General features: G+C 41.5%; 1 protein-coding gene across 5 annotated transcripts in view; it reads left to right on the top strand.

Annotated features, from left to right (window-relative positions):
* Positions 1-21,246, top strand: part of LOC122576788 — a 314,658-nt gene that overhangs the window by 71,730 nt on the left and 221,682 nt on the right. For 2 of the 5 annotated variants that reach the window (XM_043747565.1, XM_043747564.1), the window contains exon 1: positions 20,835-20,958. The exons of the other annotated variants lie outside the window; for them this stretch is intronic. The gene's annotated coding sequence lies outside the window, so the exon portion shown is untranslated. Of the gene's footprint in view, positions 1-20,834; positions 20,959-21,246 lie in introns of those variants that run through there. 5 annotated transcript variants of the gene reach the window in all.

Raw genomic sequence — 21,246 nt, 5'->3', positions numbered from 1 at the left:
CAACTTTGACCGATATATGCTGCAGGTGCGATCTCGATGTTTCCACGATTCGAGATCATTTGCATCGCACAGGGGATTAGGCGAGATAATTATTCGCATAAGAACATGGAGTTGGTTGGGCGTGTATTATGTCCGCTTTGACTTGGCGGCGTGTGTCAATTAGAATTCTCCGGACGAGATCCTCGAAAACGCCCTAAAAAGTGGATCTACTTTTCATATCCTTAGTTGGAGCGGTCGGCGCTAATTAAAATTCGCGCTACGGATTCCCCTTGGTGAATTCTTCCGCGAAGGGGGGCGCTCGTTACGGAGCCGGGCGTAAGCCAAAAAAGGCGAGCCCCGCACGAAATTCTCCTGGACGGATTCAAAACACGCCCGTGCTTCGTTTCTCCGGCGAAACTTTATTAACGCCGACTGCGGGGGTGAGCACGGTTCCATAAATCCCTACCATCGAACCCCTCGGGCCTGCTTCTGTATATTTTAAAGCCAAAACCGTTCGTTCGCTATTGATTAGCATTCTTTGCTCCGGTCTTTTGTTTAGCGCTGTATGTTCATGCAAATCGGCCCTAGCGTACCGTAGACTCTTCCATAGATTCGGACGCTATGCAAATGGAAAATATCAGGACATGTTCCACTTTTAGTGATAAATTGTCAACGTGTAATGTGGGTCATGATGTGGCGAGGCCGTGAATTAATCTGTGAAGTATTGTCACTGACTGATGTATTAGGGTCGTATACCGCGCTTTGTTCAGGCTTCTAACAGTAAGAAAAAACTGATAACTGATCTTCATTTACATACAGAGGCACTGTAAGCCTCTTAATTACTGTTTGAATGAATCGAAAAGGCAGCAAAAATTAGATTCAGAATTGAAAACATGTGCTCTGAACTCTGATTTTTAATTTAGCATTATTGGACCTCGGATGATATAGCAGTGGATCATAGATTTTTGCTCCGTGTTCCATGGATCCTGGGTTTTTTTATAGACACTGAAAAGGAGATAATGGATCTGGAGTAGCGGACCAAATCCTCAACTCTACAATTCATTCACTTTGCGTTTGTTGTATAATTATCTATGCCAGAATAATAGCAGATTTCCAGTGGCAATTACACCGATTCTACTAAACGCCAGAGTCCATAGAAAAATAGGTGCGGTACAACGCAATGAAACCGGTAACAAACGTTCAAATGAAATCCCTAGAGTCCTCCGTAATCACGCATGAAGCATCGTTTAGATCTTTTAAAGCCGGCCCCTAGTTTCTCAAAAGGAATTCCACATGGTACCCCGCTCGTGTTGAGGAATCCAAATAAATTTTTGCAGCGGGTAGCACCGTCTGCATCGCCGCTTTAGTAAAACCAATAGGAATAATCGTAGCGTCGCATCCACGCGACCCCAGGGTCTACGAAGGGCAAGAATACGATTTTATCTGTTTGAGGGTAGATTACGTTCAGTGATGGGATCAAGTTCATTGTGTGAAATACACAATCTGTTAAATGTTATTGCTAGAATCACGGTAGTCTCTTTACCAATCTGGCAGAATCTTTTCTATCGTACTTATATATAGTTTGACACTCAAACGATCTGAAAATAAGGATCTCCTTAAATAATAAAACTGCTGCATAGTATTTCGCACTTAGAGATGTCGATATTCTTTATTTTCTTTAACGTTAACTTTTCAATGTCAAATTACGTGGTATGACGAGAATGGAAGGTCCTTGGTCCTCCTATTTGTAACGTTGGAATAATAACGTTTCTGTTAAACGTGTCCACGTACTTGCGAGCGGTAGTGTACACGCTTAAGCCCATCGCTAGTCACGTTAGCAAGCACCAACGCTCGTCAAGTCGATGTCGCTCCAATTTGTCACCGTCTCTCCGACCAACGAACGATTCTCCAACGAGCGAACTCCTTCTCTTGACGAAACTGTGACAGCAGCTCTCCCCCGGTTTTTCCAGCGGAACGTAATGAACCGCATTTTCGCGGCGACGCGGTGTCACGGCGTCAAAGAGTGGGTTGGGGGAGCGGAAAGAAGCAGGAAGAAATGGTCAGGGCTTTGTCAAGCGAGCCGATGGCAAGAATTCTCGCGCCATCCCACTTTTCACAGCAGCCAGGAATTTCGTGAACGTCTAATGGCGGCTCATGGCGACGTTCCAGACTGATAATTCGTTTAATTACTGCCGAAGAAATTCCGGTCGTTAAGGGGGACGATTGTACCCACGGACTCGCTGTAACGACAGCGGAATACTACGCTGGTTCGAAGGATTTATGATACATCCTGAAGGCTCGGTGAAATAAGCTCGACTGTAAATTTGCAAATAGGTTCGGATGAAAATATCTTCGCGCATCTTTGCATCCACGCTCCAATCGTAATTAGTAGTCCGAGTATCTAATTTTTCTACTGGTTCGTAATGCCGCTCGGAAATCCAGTATTCTATTCGTTCATACGCTTTAGTAATATCATCCGTTTGACTGACTTTCACGTATCGTTACTCCGAATCGCAAATCCAAAGTGTCCAGACACCTATAACCCCCGTTCTCCCTAGAACTTTCAGTCAGATAAACCTCTCGACGTATGACTTTCCAAGCCGGATACATCTCACCATACAATTTCCTTCCAATCCAAGTTCGCGAACTTCCCACTGTATAACGGCTATCCAAGAACTGCTTCTTGGCTGTTGAATCAGGGACGTGGCCGTTATTAAAAAAGGAATACGTGTCTAGCATTTTTGGCCGTTCTTCAAGCCCACAAAGTTTCATCGAACTCGGAGCCTGACTGTCTGCGCTTCTGTCTCGTAAGACATTTCTCGGTTTGATGCACAAATCAGGATTAATGACCTTTATTCCCGAAATACGCTTAAGGCTCGCCGGAATCCCAGAGTTTCTGGTACATCTGACTTGACGTCTTGTTCGAAGACGTTAATTAATGCTTGGCAACATGGCGGTCTCTTTATCGGCTTTACTATCCTAACTATTTCCATACTAAATGCCAGCAAAATACATGCTCAACCTCCATAGAAACCATTCACCGATATATCTTCTCGCTTTCTACGTGTATTCGCGCGTTCCAGGACAAAGGAATTCCACCTGGCGTTAGCAACTGTAGAATCAGTCAATCAATTAAAAAACTTGTCTTTTGATCCAGGATAATTAACGACGTTATGAATATAAAGTATATTTTATAATTTTCTAACCCCCCTACCTCCCAAATCCTTTGTATCGATTTGTGTTTCATGAGCACCCTTTTTAGTGATCATTGTTGGCGATGGTCCTATGGTTAAACGAAGAGAATTTGGCTTTCATGGAGGTTCCACGAACGATACGGAAGAATACGATATCGAAAACTTACAAGAGCGTTATAATTTCCAATTAGTCGAAACATAGTTGGGGATTTTCATTAATTTACAGCAATTATTCTGTTTATACCAATTGAAAAGTTGATATTAATTAAATATCTGTGCATATTAATAATTCAATTCACCCTCTTTATTAATTAATATTATATTCAGTATATACAATACCTTCTACCCCTTCCATGGCATCTCTGTGATACAATCTCAAGTATAATTCATCGACATGCTGTCAACCGTTCTCCCTATTCGTCGCCATTGTCTCAAAGTCACTCGAAAATCCATATAGTTGCGACGTATTATCGAGATAACGTTAATTAACGATTCAGGAAAAGTGTCTTAATTACGACGTAATTAAGTTCGTTGTCGCGCTGTTCATCCTCTTACCAATAGATCCGACGATTCATAATCTAGGGGAACGAATGTTTACACTCGCTATACGCTAGTACCATTTTCACAGCAAGCCTGATTCACAAGCAACGTAAATATTTTATTAATTCACCGCACTCAAATAAATCATGGCTAGCTACAGGAATACGTTGACCCATATTCGTAGATCCTTCAGTGTTTCTACGTCCGGTGTGGCGAAATTTATCCTGCGAACAGGTTACGTTGCCTGGGCGTGTTCACATTTGTGCACCGGTCGTGCCTGCTGGTTTCTAGCGCGCAATTTTTATTTCACACGTGACGTATGGGTCTTTGGAAAACTATACAAGTATTAATTCGTGTTTTGTTCAACATCGCGCATTGTCGTGTTGCAAAATCAAAGATAAATTAATATTTACTGACTACTAGTTACTAGTAGTAACTAACCGTAACTTCTCGCGTAGAAAATTGTACTTCACTAATTGTATCTGAAAATCACCATTCCACACGCGTATCACAAACCACTAGGGAAAAACTTCAACTTCACAGTTTGCAGAAATACAGCATAAAGCCGGAGCCTGAAAAAAATATCGACCTTCGGAATTTCCGATCAATAGCGTCGTAATTTTGCTATGTAGTTCTAATGGAAAAAAGAGAAAAAATAATAAAAAATAGAAAAATGCAGGATGGCGCGTAATTCGATGGTGGGGCACAGGGGGTCGCGTGATCGCGTATTTTTACTTGGCGCGAATCCATTCTTCGAGCGGAATTTTGCGAGAGGGAGGACCGCGCGCACGTGTCGCGGCACAATTCTCGCGAAATGACATTTCGACAATGAATGCTTGTAAACGAGTGCAACGGCGGCCCGTAATTCGTGCGTGGGATAAAATTCCTCGCCCGCTTGTCGCTCGGCTTTGTTAATGCAACTTCCACCCCTTGTGCACGCGCGCGCACGTGCTGCTGTTAGTTATCGATACTGTCGCATTTCCTTGTCGTCGCCGAGAATCGTTCCGCATGAAAAATGTACTTGTTCGTGTCGCGGATTAGCGCAACAAAATTTTATATTTTATAATTCGCACGTATATTCGTGAGATACGTTTCTCCCCTTGTTTGGTAGATTTCCAGCAGATTTTCTATAGTATTTGTCAGATTTTACTCGGTTTATCGTATTACATATGAATTCGAATACTTGGACAAATTTATTTGCCGATGAAATTTGATATAAGTGAAATAACGTTCGATGTTTGCTCGGGCGGGAAATTGAAATCGTCGAACCGAAAATTGATCGGCTTAAAAAGTAAAACAATTCGAATTTGGAACGATCACGCGACTAACCAGGAAATTATATGTAATTATATAGTTGTAATTGACAGTTATAAGGTATTCTAACTGAGAAACGAAGACGATCATGCCCGACTTAGGAAATGGCGGAATAAAAACACTTTGCAACACGAAGCTGATGAAAACGAAGAAAGTTTCGGACACAGGGGATGAACTGTTGCGATAGATCGAGAGAAATGAAATTGTCGGCAGTTATCGGGGCCAACTGCCAGCTATAATAATCGATCTCGGTACAGTCAGGTCTTCAATCGAATTCGAGTGTTTCACTATGGAAGCACGAAAACAATGACAACGAAGTATTGTGCCATCGTTGTATCGATGTTTCATCGATCGTATTAACTGTTTCCAACGAGACAATTTTTTCGCTCTCTTCCGGTACAAAGTTTCCAAACTTTTCGACAAAAATAGAAATAATTTTTCCAAAAAAAAAAAAAAATGTTTCTCACTGCATCGAGGTTCAGTTGTATAATCGTGTTACTTCGATGGTGTTTCACAAATGGTCCGATTTAACGTCTAAATTGTGTATTGGAAACATTGACCAATCTGAGGAAGAATAAAATCATCAATCTGTTATAACGAATGTACTGCTGATAACTTGTTGATTGGGGATGGCGTGTTTATTAAATTTAATACAGCTAATTATTGGTTAATTAAGTACCGTCAAATTTGCTGTGTGCAATGACAATAATTGACGTATTCGTGTAATTCCGATCGAGATTTAAACGACGAACGAAACTTTTGTCCCACATAAAATATGAAATAAAACGAAATAAAATATCGTGAAATTAAGAAACCTAAATCTAATCTTAATTATCGTTGGTCCAACGATATCGATGGAGGATTAGTTCGAAGAATTGTACACAGCCACAAAAGTCGAGTAAAATTAATTGAACCTTCGGAAAGCAGAAGTATATCGTTACTTTCAAAAATCACGTGAAAAGGAAATTCAGACACATCTATGTAACTATTTTTTGAAATCTCTCAACTGAAGCCAACCAGGATGAAAAATTCTCAAAACCAAATTCCCCTGTCATCAAACAAAGCCAAGATCCTGGCGAGGAATGTACACGAAAGAAGAGACAAGTCTTGAGAGAGTCTATCTTTCAATGAGGAAATTAAGACGATCCTCTTACCTGTGGCGAACCACAAAGAAGCCACAGGGAGCTCGAGTGGCCTTTCATACGGCCAGAAAAATGGCGAGCATCGTCTCTTTGGAAGAAAAGGAGGCGCAGACGGAACTGTCGTCGAAAGGGTTGACCCAAATGCACAATAGCGAAGAAAAAGACGACGAAGAAGTTGAAGTCACGTGTTGGACGCGCCGATACCTGGGTGGATCGGTGCTCGCTTGATCTTGCTAGGGGATGAAGAGGCAGAGTGGTGTGTAGGGCTCTCGAGAGCCAGCCGGTATCGTTTTTACGCGGGTCGTGGTAGGCTGACAAAAAGCCATTGTTGCGTCGACTTTAAGTTTTCACGGCAACGGTCCGCCACTTCCCTTCGCGCTCCTTCTTTTTTCGAGCCGCGACGTGACGTGAATGCAGCCCTTTGTGCCAAAGTTTGACGGATCAATCAGCGGCCACGCTCCGCGACGTTTAGCCCCTGTTTCAGTTACGTGTCACGATAAGCAGAACAAATCTCTATCGACCCTCGGCGTACGATACCAAAATTTTGAATAGCCTGAAATACGCTTCCTCGTCTAGTAGAATCTCCACTCGCACTTAATTCGTAGAATCTGTTCGCACTAACTTCTGGATCTGATCCAAGATTGACGATATTTCAAGTACCACTCGTACAACCTAAAATAAACTTTCATTGCCGCTTGAAACGCTTAATAAAAGACGATACGAGAATCGAACGATCATTCCAACTTGTACGTCTGTGAAATCATTCTGCTTATCGTGTCTCGTTTTACGCGTATCGTTCTAAAGTTAATATCGCGAACCACGGGCGTAGATTTTCGAAGCTCTAGGGTCTTTGGATCTTTTGGTTGATCGACCAGGAATTTTGGTTAAATTTCGTGATATCGGTTATTTGCATATAATCGTGGCGGTGGTATCTTATAAACCTGGTGGATGGAAGTGGATTCGATCGGTGGACAGTCGATGCACCTGTGTACGCATGCATACATGTGCATAACGTAATGGCGCATATTGTATGCAACCGGGGGGCAATAGTGTGCTTCCGGCAACGCACGTCCTCTCTCTCACGTGGATACGTGAAAGTCCTGCCTGATTTGCATGTATGCGTGCATATATCTTGAATATCGTACACGAAGATGCATAAACATCACGCGGCCGAATCGCGGATGAGGAGGTTTAAACGGGTCGTTGAACCGCAAACGTGTTTTTAATCGTGTGTGCGAGACTCCGTGTATAATGCGAATATGCTAGTCTATGAATAACTTTTTTCATTTAGGAAATTTGGGAACCAGCTTCAAATCGAATCTAAAATTAAACAACATTTTGTCGCATATAATTAAGCGACGCGATTTTTCTCATCTACTTCTATCATCAAGCTTTATATCTTCAAATTATTTGAGAGGAAAGTACGTTTAGGGAATGGTGGTTCGTGTTAGGTACGTTATAGACGAACGATTCTCGTATAGAAATTGTTTTCATATTTAAGATGATTTAAAACGACTGGAAAAATAATATCACGTGGATATAATGGTATAATACGTTAAAGTATACAGAAAGAGTGTCGCGATGGCCGTTAGAATCGCTCACCTATTGAGCGTTAACCCCGAGTGCCAGCGCCTTCGGCAAAAATTATAAAATCCTCTTCCATCGAGGGCGAACATTTTTCAAACAGTCGTAAATCCACTTGGAAATCGATCTGATCGCGCTGAGCCAATATCCATCGGAATTCCGTCGAAATGAAATTTCAATCTGTCGAGAGAGTGTCCAAACAGTCCCGATACAACTCTCGGGGCTTCCACGTCGACAGGAGACGTTCTCGCGTCTATTTCTGGCTTCCATTCTCGTCTGTCGGACGAGAGACACAGGAATATGCGTAATGCTATTCTCTTTTCGCTTGCCCGTGCCTGAAATATGCATGGCAGACGCTTGTGTGACCGGGAGCAAAGAGATTCGAATATTTCTGTTTCAATTTCGAGATCCCTCGATCAATCTCCGCCGACCGTTGACATGCGGTTAGCGGAAAGAGGGGAAAAAAAGCAATGGCATCGTGTGGATGGTAATGACGGCCACGTGCCTCCACATTCGGCTTTGCCTGCCTTTTCCACATAACGAGGTCGTAAAATCGGACAACCGTCAAACTTTACATGTTTCGAGACATTTAAACGGGAGAATTGACAGAAGTCTGAAATAATTGGGACCAGAAACCTCGGTCTATGTGTGTGTGTGTGAGCCACGTAGTATATATAGCTTTTGGTCATCGAATTGGAACAGCCCAAAATTGTCAATGTTTCTCAGTTCTTTTTTTGTTTTTTGCTTTTGTTTCAGAGATACCAAAATTATAATTTTGGTTGTAAAATGTAATTGTGAGAGGAAAATGAAAAGAAGAGAAATTGTCTTCTAATTTCATGGAAACAGAATATTTAAGCGCGAAGGGCGTGGCTCCGAAGATAGCAGCAGTGTTAATTTAATTCGATGGGAATTAAAATCGAATTGATGGACGGCGTGTCATCGATAATTTGATCGATGAAAAATTAGAACGTGAACGCATTTCGTGTCAGCGATTCGTCATAAATTATTGGCTTATTGTCGGACGGTGTACAGCCTGGCTAATTAATTAGTTATTACACGGACGATAATTGAATAATCGGCTTCGCATTAAAGGCTAGCAACAACTGGTGAAATACTTCAAAATTTGTTATTTAATCGACCATAGGAGTATTCCCTTCGCGCCGGTTATTCTATATCGAAAATATCGATTATACAGAGGCTCGTATCAAAAATATCGTACAAGCGAGCAATATGAGCGAAAAATGTAGCATATCATTTTTCCGTCTGCGACAGTTTTCTGAAATTATTGTTACGCAATATTCGAATGAAACTCGAACGACCAACTTTGGTACACAATATTTCCTTGCCAGCCCCCATTGTATTAAAATCAGCTTAAACGCCATGGCAACAGCGGCGCACTTTGTATGGAAAACCAAAGGAACTTAGCAACATAATTTCATTGATGGAATAAAATCAGTGGTGAAAAAAAGGGGGTTGAATATCGGCCAAATAAAGACAGTTCGCGCATGGCCGTCCAGCATGAAGAGAAGTTGTTTATCTGGACGATTTAATTAAGCTTGGCGCTAATTCGATGGACGTGCCCCGAGCAACTAACGAATTACGGTTGCATCTGCGCGCCGGATTAGTAGGCACGTCGTGCACACCGTTCCCACCGACTAAGGAGCGTGTATCGTGTGCATGAATATGCTAGTAATTAACCGCAATTGTACAGACAACCCTCAAAACGCGCCGCGAACGCAACTAGCGCCACCAGACCGCTTTATCCGCCCAGTGTCGCATTTGGTCAGCCCATTTACGATTCTGTCCACCATGTCTGCTGATTCTTCTTCTGATAACGTTCGTTTCTCGCGACTAGTCCAATAGTTTAGGAGAGAAACAGTTAGATACATCATTTTCGATCGTATCTGTCATTCATCGATGGAATAACGGTGCGGTCGCACATGTGCAAATTTTAAGCTTCATACGTACATACGTCGTTGATGTGCGAAAACAGTTTCTAATTTTTAAACAAAATTTACGTATCTGCGAAAATGCGGCGGACTTATGGATAAATTGCGACCATGTTATTTCTGACTAATTGAAATTTAGATGTAAGAGTCGAGAACGCCAATAATCGTTTCAATCTCAGTATTAACTAAAAGTACGATCGTCCGAAGAGTCGTGTTCGACCAGATGAAATGTATATAGGAAACGATCACGCAAGTATCATTGTGTTCTTGTATCTTAACTGGCGGATCCTCTGGGATTCCCTCCTGATGTTCACGCCATCCATCTTACGTAAATACAAACGCTGTGTGCACACAACGTCACGGATATTGATTGAATGTGATCCCTTTATGGTACGTTTGTCAAATACAGTTTCGACCCTTCTACTTTTTAGATCAATAACCTCGGCTCCTAACTCTCTGCAGCTATTGAAAGCCGAGATACTTGCGAGTCGACATTGGATAGACAATAGAGGATTGCTTTACGCATTTACGTTTGTTTCCTTGCACCAATGAATTTACGATTAAAACTTTCTAATCTGTATCTCATAATTATTTATTTTAACCCAAATTTCGTCGCATATAAATCCTTCGAAATTCGACGATATACAGCTAATAATTTAAATGCGTGAAAAAATCCACTCATGTAACAAGGAAAAATTAACGACTGAATCTAAGAAAAAGCATCGAGAAGAGTCATCTCTATTATTCTATTTAAATTAGTCCTCTCGGTTAATGGAATCCTGTGGCAGCTGAAAGCTTAAGAGCATCGACGAATTCATCCTGCTCTCCTAGCACGAGCTGGTATTATTACAAGCTGTTTATATTTATCCCGCCACACCGGGGCCGTGATAAGCCGCAAACTGGAATTCTCCTTTTGTTTACGTTCGCGGAAAGTGTGACCAACCAGCAAGTTCTCAGATTAATACGCGATCTCTATCAACTCCACCTCCGCAGCATCGTCATTAAGCTCGGATCACGCGTGGACTCTTTGAAGCCGTACTTATTATTCATAAATTCGGCTGAAAAGCCAGCTAGGTTTTCATCGAAAGGAGGAAACTATCGGAACAGGGCCATAGGTCTTCTTCTCTTCGACGTACGATAGTCGATAATACTTTTTGCAAAGATTCTGTTGCGAGCTTTTCTTTAGTTAGAAATTCTTAGAATTAAGAATTGTCGAATATTGTTTACTACTAGTTATTAAAAAACGTGTTCATATGGGGATTTGTTTCATCTACTAAATATCAGAATGTTCAGTATTTTTATTTATAGTATTTTTGCATACTACGTGCATTCTGTAGATTTTTACATTTGTACATTTTTACATTTTCCATAAATGCATACGCACCACCTTCCGCCACGAACGCTTCGACCACAGTCCATGAACCGTCTCACCACTGACCAACAGGCAAACACGTCCCCTTGGTGTTGAATCTAATAAAATACGGCCAGTCTTCAGACCAGACAGCATTCCGTCAATTCAACAGACGATGAAGCATTCCGACAAAATAATCCGGCTGGATAAACGAGTGTGGGCATCCAGACGCGGAAAAGGGGGGCGGAACAATCCTGGAAATCGTTCCTTCAAAGGCTGACGATCCGCTCACATTCCGCGTTTCATTACGCCATGGAAACTCCATGAAACAGTTTGGTGGGGGAGGTAGAATCGCCGCGGAATCCGTGAGCAACTCGACGGATTTTCAGCCAGGCAAACTGAATCAAATAACAGTTATCCTTCGTTATTTCTGACCTGGTATACGAGAAGATCACAAGAGAAAAACAGGGTAAAAATGTTCTTATCGATTTCCCAATTTTTATTTCATCTTACGGTTAAATGGAAGAACTTTGGTCTGGCGTGTTGAAAAATAAAGATAGCTTGTCGAGGACGAAGATGGAAGTTTCTTAAAGATAGCTGACAAAATTGTGCAAGGCTTGTGGAAGCTAAAATATAATTGTTAAGGTATTGTTTGGAAAGTTCGAAGAGGATGGAAAACGCATATTTAACGCTGGAATTTCCAGTTACGTTATTGTATCACCGGATTGGCGATATATAGTTCTATTGCTTCAAGGCCAAATGACGATTACGGAAGAGTGAAACTTCAGGTCAGGTGTCAGACTACGGTTCCCTCGTTAGCGGGCTGGTCGCCATTGTTGTAACCATGTAGCAGGCAGGCACGTTGCATGCAGCCTGCCAGGGCAAATATCGTCGTGTCCCGTGTAACTGTACGTGGAACAAGGCGATATTATCGTGGTAACGACCGTGATAACAAGAGCCACAAGTTTTTTCCCGCTTAATGCAACCCTCGACAGTGCTGCCCTCTCATTGACGAACCAACTCGCTCTGCTCAGCTCTGAGATCCTTTGCGCTGGTTTATTTGCATTTTCTTTAGTTAGGTTTTTAATTATGTACCCGTACCGGGAAGATCGCGAGGAAGGTTCGACGGTGAAGGTAAGAATGATAATACGTCGGCATAATTATTGGGCTGCGATTGTATTATTCGTTTTATGGGTACATGGCGAGACTAAGGCCGTTCATTAATGATTTTGTAAAGATATTTTTTCAATTTTTTATAATCATCTTTTAGGATCTCGCTTTTGACGGTTGTTTAGATTTGTCAGTTCTTCCCGTTTTATTTACTCGATATATGTTATGTTACACATATTTAATTTCCTGCACATAGAACTTATTAACTGTATATAGAAATATTAACTGTCTGCCATATCCTTTCACGATATTAATAATCTTAATTCCTTTGCAATTACACTCGTTTCTCATTTCCAACAAAATAACTTCCATGTACATGAAACCAACAATAAAAAAGCGATTGCTCTAAACCTCCAAAAACCACCTAAAATTCCTCCGACAGCTGGGAGGACCAGAGTGAGAGTAGCAGCCTTTCCATTCGTATTAACCCAGAAAACAGGTGCTCGAACCGCGACTCATTAAAATTTAAATCCAACCCCACGTATGTAGGATACAGTGGTGAGAAAGATAGAGAGTAGTCGTGGCGGCAGCTTGTGGCGAATTTTCACTAACAATAAGTGTCGCCGGAAAAGGGGTGGTTTCTGGCTGGTGTCGACAACCCCTGACACACAGTTTCAGCGTCGTCCTACCACCACATTCAGTGAGTCGACGTAAATGACGATGGCATCGATCTGCCATTTGTCTCGGTCTCGTCGGGGCAACGTTATTTTCTAGCGGGCCTCTGTGTCTTACGTCTGCCTCGACCATTTGCTGGGAATGCGGCCCGCGTCACGTGACGCGTGCTGGTATGCGACGTGGACGTTTCCACAAAGGTAGCCGACGAGAAACGCGGCCATGGGAAACGCGTTCCTGACACCTGACGACGAATGCACGTCGTGCTTGCTTATGTTAAGCCTCTCTATAGGGGAGCGAGGCCCAGCTGGACACGCCGCTTTTCATGAATGGGCATCGCGTGAATCGACGACGGCATGAATTCGAGCTTTTTGTGGCAATACAAGAGGATTGGTGGAAAGGAATTGGACGGGGATGAGGAGGTATGTGAACGAAATTTATCGGCGAATTATTGATTGAATGTTCAGTGGGATGAAGCGAAGGGATTGATGGTTTTTATAGGTTAGGATATCGTAGAAAATAATTCTGAAAGTTTATGTAATTTTTATTGGCACGATACAAATTTAGGATTGAGAGTGAAATGTTTCGCAATTGCCGATTTATGGTTTGTAAAATAGTAGAAAAGTAATCGTGAAAGTTTACGTTATATTTTTATTATGGAAAAGCGAACTGGAAAGTTGAAGCTTGATGGAAAAGAATCGTAGCGAAGGAGCTGGGTAGGTTAGGTTAGTGAACGAAATTTGTGCGTATTATTGATTCATGTTTTATTAGTACGGTGGCGTGGTTAAAGCAATTTCTTTACAACGAATCAGTCTTCTGATTTGTTAACATTGTTAATAAATAATAAACATGCATAACGAACCGAATCAGAGTTCCATTGGAAATAAACTCTAACCTCAAAAAGTTGCTCGCGATGAATCGCCTGTGTGATTTGTTGACTTTATTCCAACGAGTATATTGAAACGTTGCAACGTCGCTATCGATCAAAAGAGCACGCGTTTTCGAGATTCGCCCCATTAAAGTTGGAGTACCTCGTGGATTATGCGCGCCCCAGCCATACACCGCGTATCGATGTACGAGCATATTGAATTCGCCGGGACACGACGAGAACGGTCGCGTTTGCATGGAACTCATCAAGAAAACTCCGTATCACTGAAATCACAAGGAAACGTCCTGGTTGCTATAGAGCCGACCCCATTGTGGCAACCGGATTGGTTTGTAGGTGGATACGATACGTCAGATAGAAACGAGGCAACGTGACCATAACACACTGTCTTTTCCATTTGCGTTATGCTTATATTCTAGTCTTTACACGGTATCTAACGAACCACGACTTCTATTAAATTTTCCACTACGAATTTCCCTTTATGCTATATGTGAAAACACCGGAATTGTTGTCGCGCAAATTATAACGTAATATTGGAAATTTTGTGCAATTTTATAGAAAGATAAGATTCAGCTTAATTCAGAATGAAATTCTAATCTTGAATTCATGTAATTCAGATTACGATATGAAAATTTGAGTAACTTCTGTCAACAAGTTTCAACAGTTTATTTCACCCAATCTTAATTTCTATCAGCGGATTTCAAGATGTTATCCTAACCTTCAAGCAACACGTATATACACGTATCGTAAATGTAAAAATATCTTTAATATGAAAGAGGATTAATTTACGCTCCTTTCGTAATATTTTACCAGACACGAAACGGCATGATAATTTCCCAACCTCTCTAAAATCTCCAGTTTCAAGCTACATTTCTCCATCCAACAGTCCAAATTCTCTCAAAACACCTACACCTAGCGCATCGCAACACCCAGACCCATGCACAGAAGTGGACAGAAGTCCACAGAGGCATCAAATTACACCAAGCATCGCGTGTCCACGCGGTCTGTCGCGCGAGCAGAGAAGCCGTTCATTGAGGCCCCCGATTATCGATAATATTTCATCAGAGAGGTGGGCCGACGTTCTATCAAAGGCCTGGATGAGCAAGCAAAGAGGAGGCCTAGGTAAATGAGCTTTCCCGGAAATCTCGCGGATTCGATCCATAAATAAGTCCGCAGGAGCTTATCGGCGCGATCTACGCCGGAACTTGTAACCCTAAAATAGTAGAGGAATGGCCGCTCGTCACGAAGTCTCGCGAGCTCAGGGAGCTTAGTTGCTCCTTGCGGTTTTACGTATATGTACACGCGTTCCTAGTACGTACTGCGAGCGATGGAACCGCCACGATATAATCGATCCGGTGTACGAGAGATGAGAGGGCAACGAGCGTCGTTACGACACGGCTTGGGAATCTTGATAGACTTTGAGGAGAGGATAATGCAGGTACGAGAGTTAGTTTCCAGGTTTATTTGTTGCGAGTTGTACGAGTTTCGAGGGCCAGATATGTGCGGGTTGAGTTTTTGAGGTTAGGAGTAATAGAGGAGTATGTAACAACCCAAGCATAAATATGGTAATTTTCTTAATCTCCTCACTGTAAGGAGAAAATATTCTAACGAGGCAAACAACTAGGGGGAAAAAATTATAGATGGATTATTAAACTGTACAAATTACTGTTCGTAGAATACACACTTGACGAATGAAATATCGTCTCAATAAAAATCGTTGGGTGGCCGAGATAAAACCGACGTCCGCGAAAAATATTTGCCAGTCCATCGGTTTGATCGTCCTCGGTATTGGACCACAGATTTTTTGTTGTTGTTGCATACATCTCGGCGTGTGTACTACTGTGTATGCGTGCGTGTTACCGTGTACGCGTGCGTATATTTTTCTATATGCAAAATAACGTCCGGTATATTTGTCCTGGGGCGCGTTACACGCAGCGTCTGTTCAATTGGCCCTTCTCTCGTGTAGCGAGCTTTAAAAACCGATCGACGCTCCACCGACACCTGTCAGACAGAAAATAACTCTTGTCATCGTCGCGATCGACGGGGCTCGCGGGCTAACTGCGAAATTGTCGCGCTGCACGTGGACGACATCAAAGCCCCGCGACCTCGTCGACGAATGTTTCTTTGATCGCGAGTCTGGAAATTGAAATTGTCGATATACTTCTCTTTTTTACATTTTTCTTCTCTGTTTTTTTGGAGCGAGAGAGGGAGAAACGATACAGGATGCTGCGTCTTTGATTAGGGGCTTGGTAGTTTCCAAATTTGTTTCGAAGCGAGTTTCGGTACTAAAAGTGTAGTCTAGTTATTTTTCTCGGTGTATTTGGCAGCATTTAAAGGTTCAGATTTAGAAATAGCGAGTCGATGAGTATTCTGGCCATTTTTCTGCATGTAGTTAGGGGGGTTATATCGGGAGTTTGAGGTGAATATCGAATCGACAAATTGAAACTGTAATCTACTAGTGATTTTTCTCTATGTGCTCGGCATTCTACAGCAAGAAATATCGAGCTTCTGGAAATTGAAACCATATTCCACGCGTCCTTCTATGTTCCAAAAGGTTCGATCTTTGAAATAAACAAGAATCAGAACATTCCCCAAAGTTCGCACATTAAATCTATCAATTAATTTTTAATTACAAGATTAAAACTACAATACGGTAGATATATACCGTAACTTAAAGTTTCTTTATACTGTCGGACTTTTATGAATCTTTGAGATTATTCGATAAGAGCTAAGCGGCGGGAACATACCGGCAACGTATGGACGCGAAATTCCCTAGGACACATAAATTGGGCTCGTAAAAGCTCCGGTGTAGAAATTTTGTATCTGACCGTTATTCAATTATCTGATTTCCCTTTAAGACACCTACGTTCGGCTCGTTCACAGTTTAACGGCTCACAATACCGATTCCTGTACCCCTACCACCCTTGCTTGCTCATCGCCCGACGCAGAATCGTAAAACCGGTCATATCGAGCGTCGTAAAAGCCATCGAGGTTCGGCTCTGAAAGGGGCAAATTACAGTCGCCGCGAGAATGAAAGTAAAAGGGAGCTGAGAACGACTCTGGGAAAAATTCTTTTCCCCTTTCATCTTTGCTCTTCATTACCGAGTGTCTTTATTACTCTCCAGCTCTTTTACTCGACGTGGAAATGTACGAATAAATATAATAAAGGGAAAACCAAGTCGTTTCGGGCATTTCTGTTCCTTTAAAATTCCCTCCATTAAGAGTGTCTCGTAAATGAACTTGCAAGTTAGTCAGGCTCCTGTTAGGTTGGTAATCTGTTGGAAGCTCTTCCGGGTAAAAATATAGAAATTTAATCAGTTGATCGTCTTTTCCCCCCTTTATCGTTGTTTCATCGTATCATAATTGGTCGACACTGGTCCTAATGTACCTTTGTAAAATAGTAGAACGCAGGTTACTGACGATATTCCGATGCCAAAATGATGAACAATTGTTGAAAGACCCGCTTTCTAAGCCATTATAATCAAAGTTAATCAGCCTATAAATCTATCCTTTATTAATCCTCAAACTGAGATCAGCTCGAACCTGACGGAAGTATTAAAGCAACAAAAAACTTAAATCCAGGAAAGCAGGAGCTCACACGCACGCGCAAACACAAACCGAAGAGGCCAGGTTTCTTAATCACTGCCTCTAATCGGTCGGAGCCCGGGCTCATCAATCTCTTCGCGCCGCGTCAAAGAGACTGGGAGTTGTATAGTTAATGAGGCCGAAGCGTAACGCTCGCGGGTCCGCCAGGAGCTCTCGTGTCGGCCTTTCAAAGCGAGCCAGGGTGTCTTGTTAATTATTCGACGTTTGCTTTAGTTTAGACCGCGTAATCCGCGCATTATTCAACAGAGAGCCGCGCGTTCGCGGCCCCGGTTATCAATAACATATGACGCGAAGCCCACGGCCGATTTGAAATTATGCGTTTAACGAGGCTTAAATATTGCACGCGTACATATGTCGTAACGCCACGCTCGCTAATCCGCCCGCTGGATTTACGGCAGACTGACTCCCCCCATCCCAATTATGTCGATCGATCGTATTATATCGAATAAAAGCCCCTTCTGTTCCCCAGGTGTGTTTTCCTGATTACGTTACGTCGAAACGATGCTATATCTGTCCGCGTGCATTGTTATTTCGCGTGCAATCGCTGTCATCTACAGATCCTTAGTAAAATGCCACGAATCTTTGCGCTGGATCGGATAAGACGGGTTGTGTCGTTTTTCGATGTTAGGACCATAACTGGTCCGGGGTCTGGTCATCGAACTGGGGCCACCAAAATTTTCAACGTTCCGAAGCTTTTTTTAAGTTGAGAGGCACTTCGGTTGCCAGAAATGCTCGGCTTATCAGTGTTTGAATAACAATCTCTCGTAATAACTTCCGACCAAGAAAATAGAACAAATGACAGGGAATTTGTTCGCAAACAATCGACAGACACGAGCAGCGACGGACAAAGACACGCAAGTATCAATTTTCTTAAGTATCCAGGTTGAACTTTGATTTACCAAACGACCTGAACAAAACAGTACATCAGCGTACCAACGAGGGTAATAATTAGAACGCGTGTACACCTCACGAGGGGAGGATTCACGTCGATTCTCTGATCACGAGTTGCTTGTATCGAAGAAAGGCTCGTTAATTGAACGCCAGGGGCAACGTCTCGCAGTTGAAAATTAGTCGAGTCTCTCGACCCATCGCTGAACTTGAATGATCCACAAAGAGACTAACTAAACCAGCCTAACGAGAGTTCAGAAAGGACCGAAAATCTGAATTTCCAGCGAGGAACACGTTAACACACTACCTTTAATTTATCATCAAACAATCTTAGAAAGATTCGAGTTCGAAGATATCAAACTAGCGCCATCTGGATCCGACATGGCCGCTGTTTGCGCTGTTCTGACCCAAATATTGAGATACGGGTTTAAAGTAGGTCCTGTAACTTTTTTTAGTCCATTTCTGCAGGCGTCGTTTCTAGATGAAAGTTTAGCAATGATAAACGAATATTTTGTGTACATTTTTTCATTCCGTATTCTTAGATTAAAGTAACAATTTTGTGTATAAGAAAAAATTTTATACGTATCGCAGATATATAAAGTAACCTAAAAATCATAAACTTAGAAGATGATGAAACAAGTGAAACTTTCTGAATAACATACAGAAGAAAATAAGTTTTGAATATGTCGAAAGCGTCAAGCAGAAATATCATCATATGCTTCTTACATTGGAACGTTCACGTTGGTTTCCACGTATCTGTGCTTCGATCGTCCATTCGGTGGCTCAAACAAACTCGCCTAATTTCAAAAACGTGCACACAATTTGGCAAACAGCACGTCCAAACATCAGAGCCGGGGCTCATCAATCGATCCGCTCATCAAAACTCGCTTCCGCGCGCGTGGCTAGCGTCAGCCATTTTAATTCCAACTAATAAAATCGCCTGGAACGTGCTCAACGAAAGTTGTAACGAAATTCCATCCCGTGTTCGCGGGAACAATGTGCATCCTGAGTGTAGTCTGAACGCGACACGCAAGCTTTCATGAATTCCCGATGAACAAAATGGCGGGTGGCACGCATCGACGCACTGTAATGGCGTCTGCGAGATCTTCGACGCGCCCTTTGTCCGTGGAAAATTGTTTCTTCCTCACGAGAAATGTCTCAAAGCGACGTTAGAAGGTAACGCCCAGAAGGAACAATCACTCACGAAGTTGAAGATTTAGCGCGAACCAAAAACTTTGGTCTGCCGATGACTTTGACTTTGTCATCGGAGAATAAAAAGAACGGTGTTTAAGCTTCGACAAAGTACTTTCAATTGGAAGTGTCACTTTAGAATAAAAAATGATTTTTGTATATCAATGATTTTCCAAGATCTTTTACTATAGTGAAATTTCTAATATTTTTTGCCACGTTGTGCTAACTGAATAAGCAAATGAATGATTTGCAATTGCAGTTCAAATCTGAACCAGTATCGTTAGATTATAGGTTATGTTTAATTTGTACGAGAATGAATCAGAAAGATTGAAGTACTAATTAATTCGTTAGAAGCTATAAAGAGGAAATATTTGATTTTCAAATACATTAAACGACGTTACAAGAACATTTAACTTCGCTCAGGGACACTTTTATGGAAACTAACATCCGACACTGGGGCCCTTCTTGCATTCAACGGTGCAATTAAGGAATAACGCTTGTAACTGGTCTTGGCTGCGCTGATTTCCGCTCGTTTCTCGCACTCTGCATGCTTGCCCGGCAACTACTGAACTTGTTCAGGGTGATTTTCCGAGGGATAAGTTGGAAAGAAGGGCAATTTCATCGCAACAGCTCCTAATGGAATAAATCGTAGATTTGCTGATTAGTAACGCGCGGAAGATTGATCGCAGCTAGTATCGATCTTTTAAGTACTTGAAACTTTCTTCAATTATATTGTACACTTTCCTTCTTAAATCAAATATCGGTGTAGAAAAATATTTGTTTAAAAAATACCATTTATTCTCCTATGATAATACTATTAGAGATTGTTAATATTTCTTAGAAAAACTTATTTTTACAGAGTTTCATACATGCATTTTTAGTCAAATATTTGTATTGACAAATTGATCAAAGCTGACAGATCTTTGAAACATCAATTTTTCTTTTACGTATATTATCATATTAATATACTTATTATTAAATAAAAATTAAAAGTGCCAATGAGGTACGCTAATATATTTCGTGTAATAATAAGTACACAATATTAATGTGTTAATAAATAATTACACGGAAATTGAATTCATCAACCAAAATGATAAATCCAATAAATAGCCTCGCTACAGTAACGCTGGGCCAGACACGAATTAAGGTTATTAAACAATGATCGAGCGATTTTTAAAATCACTAATAGGCTGAAACAATATCATTCGTTATCTTTTATTAGCCTTGCGTTTTAATTATTTTTATCTAAACGTTCTGCATTCCAGCCTACTCTACAAAGGCGCATTTGTTCGTTCAATGATTTCGCGGTATTCCCACTACAGAGCTATAAATTATGAGTCTACACACCCTTGAAATCGTGAGCGAACTCAGTCGTCATCGAAGTTTCATGGGCGTCGTATGTCTCGCGCCTGCCTCTATGCATCTGCAACGTCTAGTGATTTTTGTTTCGCGTTCTCTAGTGTGTGTGTGTGCGCGTGTACGTAGCCTCCTTAAAATAACGCGTGCTGGCTGAAACAACGGGAATGAAAGATGCATATAAATAGTAGTTGTAGTACGTATACAGTCAGCCACAAAACTTTTCGTGCAACTTTTAAAAGGGTCGTTTTTATTTATATAAAACAAGCAAGCAAAAACATTGATGAATATATGCAGAGACAGAAGCATTTTTTTTTTTTTTTTTTTGGTATAATTCATAAGAAATTTATTACAATTTTAGAGAAACTATATAAATTTTATAGAAAAATTTTACTGTAAGGAAATGAAGTTATTATTAATTTTGTATTATTCTTGTGAACGTGCGATAGATATAACCGGGTTAATTACTCGAAATCAATTAGAA

Source organism: Bombus pyrosoma, linkage group LG16 (assembly GCF_014825855.1).
Source record: "Bombus pyrosoma isolate SC7728 linkage group LG16, ASM1482585v1, whole genome shotgun sequence".
Lineage (NCBI taxonomy): Eukaryota > Metazoa > Arthropoda > Insecta > Hymenoptera > Apidae > Bombus > Bombus pyrosoma.
This window is presented reverse-complemented; position numbering and strand designations above follow the sequence as displayed.